This window comes from Ailuropoda melanoleuca, chromosome 17 (assembly GCF_002007445.2).
Source record: "Ailuropoda melanoleuca isolate Jingjing chromosome 17, ASM200744v2, whole genome shotgun sequence".
Lineage (NCBI taxonomy): Eukaryota > Metazoa > Chordata > Mammalia > Carnivora > Ursidae > Ailuropoda > Ailuropoda melanoleuca.
Window position 1 is genome coordinate 1,112,384 of NC_048234.1, and position 8,692 is coordinate 1,121,075.

Sequence of the window (8,692 nt, forward strand, 5' to 3'; positions counted from 1 at the left end):
AAAAAAAAATACAGTGATTTCATCACCTACTAACAAGCATTGTATTTTTACACAGACTGACCAGACCACAAAGAAAACGTCAGTAAAATTCAAAATAACTGGACATTTAACAGGGAATATAGTCTCGCCACAATAAAATGAGACAAAAAAACATTTAACAACGGAGAACTAGCAAAGAACTAATAACCACAGAAAGGGTTTCAAGAACTTTTCAACAAAATTCAAAAAACACACATCACTTACAGATTAAAGATATAAAATCCTGTGGAGTGAGGACCTGAGCACAACTTAGAGAAAACCTAATCACCAAAATATTTTATTATAAATGAGAAAGAAGGAAACAAATCAGCATTCAGTAAGTCAGATGGTACACTATGAGACCTGTTTTTTTTTTTAAGGTAGAATGAAAGATTTAATCTTGGCAGTTTAAAGTGAAAAAGAATGAGTTAGGGGAAAAAAGCCTATGGAACTGGGTAAACGAAAAAGTGGTCATTTAAAAATCCTGATTAATCGGACACAAACCTCTGGTAAGCCCGCAGAGAATAAAAAGGAGAAGACATGAATACCTCATTCTTTGAAAACATGAATGGAGATATAAAGGAGATTCCAGATGGCAGAATGAGTTTGCAGTGATGATTGTATAGAGAATAAGAATTTCAGGGGCGCCTGGGTGGCTCAGTCGGTTAAGTGTCCGACTCTTGGATTTTGGCTCAGGTCATGATCTCAGGGTCGTGAGACAGAAAGCCGCGTTGGGCTCCACACTCAGTAGGGAGCCTGCTTGAGATTCTCTCTCCCTTTGCCCCCCCCACTTGCAGAGCTCTAAATAAATACATAAGTTAATAAAATCTTTAAAAAAAAAAGAATTTCAAATGTGACTCGGGACAAGGAAAGAATCAGAGAACATCAGAGAAGCAAAGAAGCTAATTAGATTGCCCAAAAAAAAAAAAACAACCCACCATATAAAGGCACCCACGTCAAAGGCTTCATGGGGAATGTCTATTATGCATTCAAGGGATGAATGCGTCACATGTCATTGAAACTGCTCTGTGGCGTGAGAAAAAGTGGACAACCTCTGGCCTCATTCAAGGAGGTGAGCCAAATCCTGAAACGACAGTCTCCACGCACACGGTGTGGGCCCGGGCACACACACCAAGTTCCACAAGCAAACGCACTTATGAACACAGAGGCAGCAATTCCAACTAAAATATTAGCAAATTGAATTTAGTAGTGCATTAAGCGAAGACGTTAAGCATGTACGAGTAGGATTTATTCCACCAACATGAGGGCCGTTCGACACTAGCAAAAATAGTAGCGTGCTATGGTATAATAAGAAGCCATAAAGAAACCCGCGAAGGCATTTCTGCTTCCAGAAAGATGGAGTAGATATACTTTCGCCCGTTCCTCCCGCTAGGATGTTATGTGTAAGAGAACACAAGGAGAGTCGGGAAGAAGAAGACAAGCCGTCTTGGAACTTTGGGACCCAAGGGATAACACGGTGCTGAGGTCCCTGGGTTCTTGTGCCTCACGCGGAGCAGACGTGGAGCAGCGGAAGCCAGCCATCTAAACACCAATAGGGCGCAGGCGGGAAAGCCAACACGAGCTTGCTCTCTCGAGCCAAAGGACCAGAATAGGAGTGGCCTGGCGAAGCAGAGAACCTTTACATAATAACTGCTTTCCTCCCGCAGAACGCAGCATAAAAATACTGTCCCTCCCACCCCCACTCCACACACAGCTGAGGAGAGTCTAGACTTCACCCTCCAGCAATCCCTGGGCTCCCCGCCCAATAGGGTGATGTCCGAGGAGGCCGAGTGGAGAGCTGGGGCGTTCACCACCACCCGGAAGCAACAAGGACAGCCCTCTGGTGGCCCTGGAAGGAGGCACTTCCACTCCCTCCTCCCAGCCAGGGAGGTTTCAGTAGAAGCCTCATGGGGAACCAGAGGGCACACCCACCCCCCCCAGGGATGAAGAGGCCCCCCAACACCAGTGTCAGCAGAAGCCAGCCATGGAACCAGGACTTCTGTCCCCTCCTGGCAGGAACGAGGCAGGGCCCCCTCCCCCTGCTGGAGTGGGGTCAGAGGAATCCAAATAAAATCGAGGGTCAAAAAAAGACCCAGCGTCCATTACATCACATCCCAACAGTCCGGGCTTTGACCCAAAGTTAGTCGTCATACTAAGCAGGACGACCACAAACTGGGTGAAAACATATCATCAGCAGGTGGCGGGTTGAAGTCCCAACCCCAGGACATCAGAATGGGACCTGATTTGGAAATAGGATCGTTGCAGGTGTATTAGTTAAGGTGAGGTCATACTGGAGTAGAATGCACCCCCCACCGATTCAATATGACTGGTGTCCTTATAACAAGAGAAGAGACACAAGATGGACAGACAGAGAACGCCACTTAAAGATGGAGGCAGACACTGGTGATGTCATCTCCTAGCCAGTCTACAGCCTAACAGCTCTCACCGGAAGTTAGGAGAAAGATGTGGGGCAGATTCTTTCCCTAACCCTCCAGAAGGAACCTCAATTTTGGGCTTCCAGCTTCTAGAACTGCGGGAGAATAAATCTCTGTTGTGTTTAGCGTTCCGGGTTGTGGTGCTTTATCACAGATGTTCTGGGGAACGGATAAAGGTGTCAACACCGATCAACACAGATGCTAGAATCGTCTGATAAGGATTTTCTATCGACCATTATCAAAATAAAGCACTGAGCACTACAGACACGGTAGAAGCAAGCAAAAACAAAAAGTAGAAAATCCCAGCAAAGAAACAGAAGATATAAAGAGCCAAATGGAAATCTCAGAACTGAAAAACAGAGTGACCAAAATAAGACTCAGAGAGTGGGTTCGGAGGAGAAGGGGACCAAGGTGAGAACCGTGGGCTTGAATACAGAACAAGAGAAAGTACCCGATCTGAAGAACAGAGAGAAAACAGACTTAAAAGCAACTTCACAGAAACTCAGGAACCTGTAGAAATAATTACAAGCAAGGAACGAACATTGGTGTCATCAGAGTTCAGAACAGGATGAAGAAGGTGGGCTGACACGTTATTCCAGAAACAGCAGAAAGCTTTCCAAATTCAGCAAAAGACATACAGTTACAGATTCAAGAAGCTAGGTAAATTCCAGATAGCATGAAGCTAAGGAAATCCACGCAAAAGTAAGACTCAGAGAGTGGGTTCGGAGGAGGAGGGGACCAAGGAGAGGACCGTGGGCTTGAATACAGAACAAGAGAAAGTACCCGATCTGAAGAACAGAGAGAAAACAGACTTAAAAGCAACTTCACAGAAACTCAGGAACCTGTAGAAATAATTACAAGCAAGGAACGAACATTGGTGTCATCAGAGTTCAGAACAGGATGAAGAAGGTGGGCTGACACGTTATTCCAGAAACAGCGGAAAGCTTTCCAAATTCAGCAAAAGACATACAGTTACAGATTCAAGAAGCTAGGTAAATTCCAGATAGCATGAAGCTAAGGAAATCCACGCAAAGACACATTGTAGACAAGCTTCTAAAAATTAAAAACATTAAAAAACCTTGAAAGTAGCCAGACAGACGCTGGCGGACGTAGGCAAGTGCTGAATTGCCATATAGTGCACCTGAAACTAGCATAACGCTGTGTGGTAACCACGCTGGAATTTAAATAGAAACTTTAAAAGAAAAAGAAAAAGTAGCCAGCGAGACACAGCACCTCACCTAAAGGGAAAGACAGCTCTTCCACCAGGGACCCCGGAGGCCAGAGGCCAGAGGGAAGGTCTCGAATACCACCTCAGCCTACACTTCCACCAAGAAAAAGAACAGCAGGACAAACCCAAATCAGGTGGGAGGAAAGAAACAATGAATTCGAGAACAGAGATCGATGAATTGAAAACAGAAACACGGCAGAGAAAACCAATGACACAAAGAGGCGGGTCTTTGAAAAGCTCAATAAAATTGACAAGCCTCCAGCTTGTCAGCGGCAGAAAAATGGAGAAGATACAAATTAATGATGCGGATGTCCAACGAGGGAACACGGCGACCAACCGTGTCTGCATAAATGTGACCCCTGCACGGTTGTGGAAGGAGGGGACAGCTCGGGCAACGGCCTCGCAGCCCCAGAGCGCGTGCCTGGGAGAGACCACGGGTGCAGGCAGGCGAGGGGCACCCCCAGCTCCCTGCAGAGGGGACAGCCAAATGGTGAGGGGGCAGACGGGAGCACGTGATGGTTCAAGCATATGAAGCGTGTGCGTGCGTGTGAGCAGACGTGTGCATGCACACACGTGGGTGTGTGCGCGGGCACCTGTGGGGGTGGTGGGTAGGTTGGTGGGGAGAACGATGGTAAAGAGGTCTGACCCCGTCTACACCCAATGGGAGTCACTGAAACCTTTCAAGTGGGAGACTGACGTGGTCAAATCTATTTTAGAAAAATCGCTTGGAGAAAGAATGCCATGAACAGAGCATCTGGGGGCGCGGAGCTCCGGAGACCGTGCGTTCCTACGGGCATGTGAACGCACGAAGGCAGCTCCCAGAAGAGGGGCTGGAAGGCGGGGTCAGCAGAGCCTGACAAGGACCCGCTGCTCCATACAAATGTCCCCAGGGCTCCAGAGCAAGCCCACGGCATCCACAGAACCAGTGGACAAACAGGGCTCGCGGACTCCAAGCCTCCTGATTCACCGGGGCCAAGGTCAGCTCAGCACCTCCACCCTGCAGCCCTCCCGGATAGCCCCAATCCTGCGCTCCAGCCGCTCCCTCTGAACACCCAGCTGGGATCACAGACTTTCCCAGCACATCCGCTGCGCCCTGTCCACCCTCACAGGAGCTCCTCCCCAGCGGGGCTCCCATCTAGCCGCGTGTCTCCCAGCACAGCTGAACTGGGGCTCAAACCCCACCCCCCAGGTCTGAGGGTTCACGAACTGCTTGTTGACGGTCACTCAAGCAAATTGTCTGAGGTTTAATGGTCTCAAAATAGGAGAGGGCAGGTTTTCCCCTTCATTCCCCTCTTTTGCAGAAAATAAAATCAGGGTGCCAGGTCTGCTCTCCCAGTGTCAGAAGGGAAACCTTTCACTTCCTTCCAACACGTGGTGTTTTGCATATGGAGACAATGCCCCAAACCTGCCCCGATTCTCAGGACAGGGACCCAGCCCGGAGTTCGGTCCAAAGCAGAGAACACGGCCACGCAGAGCTGCGTGTGCTCCCACATGCGTGACAGAGCAGGGGCCCCCAGGGCATGGAGTGCCTCTCAGGGCTGGGACTGTGGGTAGATCAGGGCGCCTTTGGAAGCCAGAGTCACCACCAGATCAAGGCCAGGGGCAAGGCTCAGCCCAGGGCTTGGTGGGACTGCATGCCCCTCGCCGGGATCCCAAGATCCTTGTGTCCTTGGCCCCAGGATCCCACGGCGGGCTTCGGAGCCCGAGTCCAGAGCCCGGCCCTGGGCCAGTGAAGAGCACAGCAGCCCAGCCCAGCGCTGGGGCTGCCTCGGTCCAGGCCAGAGCCGCCCGGCAGGCACCCCCTTCTCCAGGAGTTTCGCATCCCACCTTGGCCCCTCCTCCTGGGGAGACCATCCAGGTGTGGGCTGGGGACTCCAGGGCTCACGCCAACCTCACAGGGACGTGGCATCCCTGGGGCCATCTGCCTCTCCCTCTGAGCACAGCTGCCTTTCACAACGAATCAATTACGGAAAAGACCGAAAAGACTACAGGGCCGGCTGGTTTTCACGTGAGGACTTCTGAAATCACCTGCCCAGGGTCCACGGGTGGGAGCCGGTGATCAGCGTGGTCCAGCCAGAGCAGAGCCCTGCCACCAATGTCCCAGAAGAGGCCTTCTGGTGGCCGGGACAGAGCTAGAGGGAGGGCGCGGGGAGGGGTGAGGGGAGCTGGGTGGAGGGCTTGGTCCCCAGGCAACGAGGGAAATGGGCCCCGGGTTTGATTCGAAGATGGAAGAAACCGCGGATGTTGTCTATGCTAGGTGTGCATTCCACACGCACACGCACACGCACGCGGCCCATGTGGCCCGCGGCCAGAGGCTCCCTGTGCTTCCACATTTTTAAAGAGTTGTTTTTAAAAGGAAGGGAGTGAGGATGGAAGGAAAGAAGGAAGGAAGGAAAGAAGGAAGGAAGGAGGGAAGGAAGGAAGGAGGGAGGGAGGAAAGAAAGAAGGAAATGTGTCCTCTTACGTGACCCCAAAGCCCAAAACCGTTAAGTGACTCTGGCCCTTTCCAGGAGTCTCCTGACCCCTAGTCTAGAGCAAAGAGCTGGAGTTTCTATCCCCGTCCACAGATCGAGGTGTGAAAAAACCCATAACGTAACTTCTTTTTGATTGAATTTCACGCTCCCTTTGAAGGTGGCACAGACCTGTCACGTCAGGGTCCCCTTCCTCTTGCCGGGGTTGCGGTTGGGGGACTGAGGCGGCTGGACACCACTGGCTGCTGCAGGCTCCCCCATCCACACAGGCGTCCCTCTGCCCGCGAGGGTCTCTCGCTGCTCGTGTCAGGCCCCGGCCCCCCGGGCACTCGTCTGACGACCCGGGAAGGTTCAGAGCCCTGGACCACACCAGAGCAAGTGTCTCTCCGCACCTGAGCCTGCTTTCTCCGGGCTTGCCCAGCGCCCTCCCTGCTCCAAATCCCACGGACCCCCCAGGACTCTCCCAGGAAGCAGGGACAGGGGCTCTCTAGCTGGGACTCACACACACCACATTCAGCGCTTCCCCCACCGTTTGGGGGTTTTCTGCTCCCGAAACCAGATGGCAGCTGCCCCTCTACACTCAGACATTTCTGTCTAAATGTCCAAAAGAGCTTCCGGTTCGAATAGCGTTATTTTTGGACCCCCCCAAAAAAAAAAATCCAGGCAGAGAATCCACGATGGTGTCTCTCTCACCGCAGATGCCTCCGCTCTGAGATGATGCCCACCGAACGATGGGGCCGCGTGGAGCAAGGGGAAGGTTCTCCGAGGAGGCCAAGGAAGGTCTGCAGCACCTCACCGCCGTCTTCCTGGCGTGCTGAGCTGCCTGTGTGTGAACCCATTTATTTACACGCGGGTGCACACCGTGGCGGCTCACGGGGATTCTCAGGGGACAACTGCTACATGATTTGCAGAAGTTCCCAAGCTGATCATGAATCTGCTCGTAACGTGCCATCGGCCACCGTGACAGTATTTACAGCATGGGGGAAACAGCAAACACCGCAGATCGGGGCGGCCCCACCCCCACCCCGGGGGCAGGTATCCCACGTCCACTGGCACACACCTGCTCCACTCGGCTGCGCTCCTAGATTCCAGGCGGGTTTTCCGCAGCGCGGTGTCACCGATGTCATCACGGCCAGGCGGGAAGGGGCTCCTGGACGCTGCCGGAGGCCTCCACCCGCTAGAAACCCTTGCTCTCCCCTTTCTCCAGACGCTGGTTTCCAGGGGGACAAAATCACCCCCAGTCGAGAACCTCCGTCCTAAACAGACTGGAAAGGTGGTGGTTTCGTGTGTCCTCTCTACGGGTGATCTGCTGTCCAAACAGCCAGCTGGCCAGACGCTGGGGCCAGCTCAGCACACACCCCTACCTGCCTCTCTCCTGCCTCCCTCCCCGTCCTCACCCCTGCTTCCTGAGGCCACACTTCCCAACGCCACGGAAGCTTCTGTCTTGGGCTCTGTTTCCCAGAGAAGCCAGGCTGATTGAATTCCATCCCCAAAACTTGAACTGAGAGACAGGGAGGAATGTGACCACATGGGGGTGAGGCTACCGCTGGGCCAGCCCGGGGGGCAAAGTCCAGGACGCAGGAGTGCCAGGGAATCTGCAAAGAGAAAGAATGGGATTGAAGCCCAGAGCAGCGTGCCTGCAGAGAGAGTGAGCACAAGAGTGGGACAGAACCGGGGCCCCTCCTACAGCCTCCCTGCAAACCCCCTCTCCCTGGGCTCACCCACGTAGATCCCCATTTCCTGCAACCAAAAAGCCCCGACTGAAACGTGGAAAGACCCTCATCTCCCACACATCTCATGCAAGGCCAATGGCAACCCAGTTCAAGGAGGAACATTTCGACAATGAGACTTATTCTCTGCTGGGATGGAGGCAATGAGCTTCTCCTGTCCCGCTGGGGTTATTCCAAAGGGGGTGGATGGCCAGCCTCTCGTCGGAAATACGGCAGATGAGATGATGACCTCGGCTTCCCTTCCCTCTCCCGGCTCTGAACTTCCGTGATCCCTGGACTTTGATCCAGAAAAGCTGGATTCTTTGTGCTAATTCTCTGGCCGGTTGGCTGTGTGCCCCTCCGCTAGGTCTTCTCTTCCTCATATGTATAGAAAGAGGTTTAATGTCATACTTGTGAAATATTTGAAAACCATGACATTCCCATGACAGATGTCAGAATTAGGAGCCCGAGTAATGCTAGCAGGTAAGAACATAACTCTACAAAGAACAAAGTAAAACCCTATATGTGGGTCCAGCAGTCGGCTGGGAGCCCAGGAGGCAAAGAACACAAGTCCTCATCCACAGGCATAGAAAAAAATGCAGAAAAAAATTAGTTAACTAATTTCATTGAATTAGCAGTGTGATATGGCTTGCAAGAAATGAATGCCATCTGCGCCATATCAATAAAAGCATAGTGGCCAGAATATGGTAGGTGGCCGTGTCACCGTCCTTTATGCTAGTCTCTCCTGGGGGACCGAGTCTCCCAAACTCACAAAGGGACATGACATGAGGTGGTTTAAGGTAAATGAAGGACCAGAATCCACTGCATTGG

At 52.1% G+C, this 8,692-nt stretch overlaps 1 long non-coding RNA gene across 1 annotated transcript in view; it reads right to left on the reverse strand.

Moving 5' to 3' along the window:
• LOC117796962 overlaps nt 1–7,433 on the reverse strand; it is a 23,943-nt gene extending 16,510 nt beyond the window's left edge. The window contains exons 1-2 of the long non-coding RNA XR_004621759.1: nt 7,213–7,433; nt 6,324–6,975 (exon numbers count right to left, since the gene is read on the reverse strand). This is a non-coding gene — a long non-coding RNA (uncharacterized LOC117796962). The remainder of the gene's footprint in view (nt 1–6,323; nt 6,976–7,212) is intronic.
• Between the last annotated feature and the right edge of the window lie 1,259 nt (nt 7,434–8,692).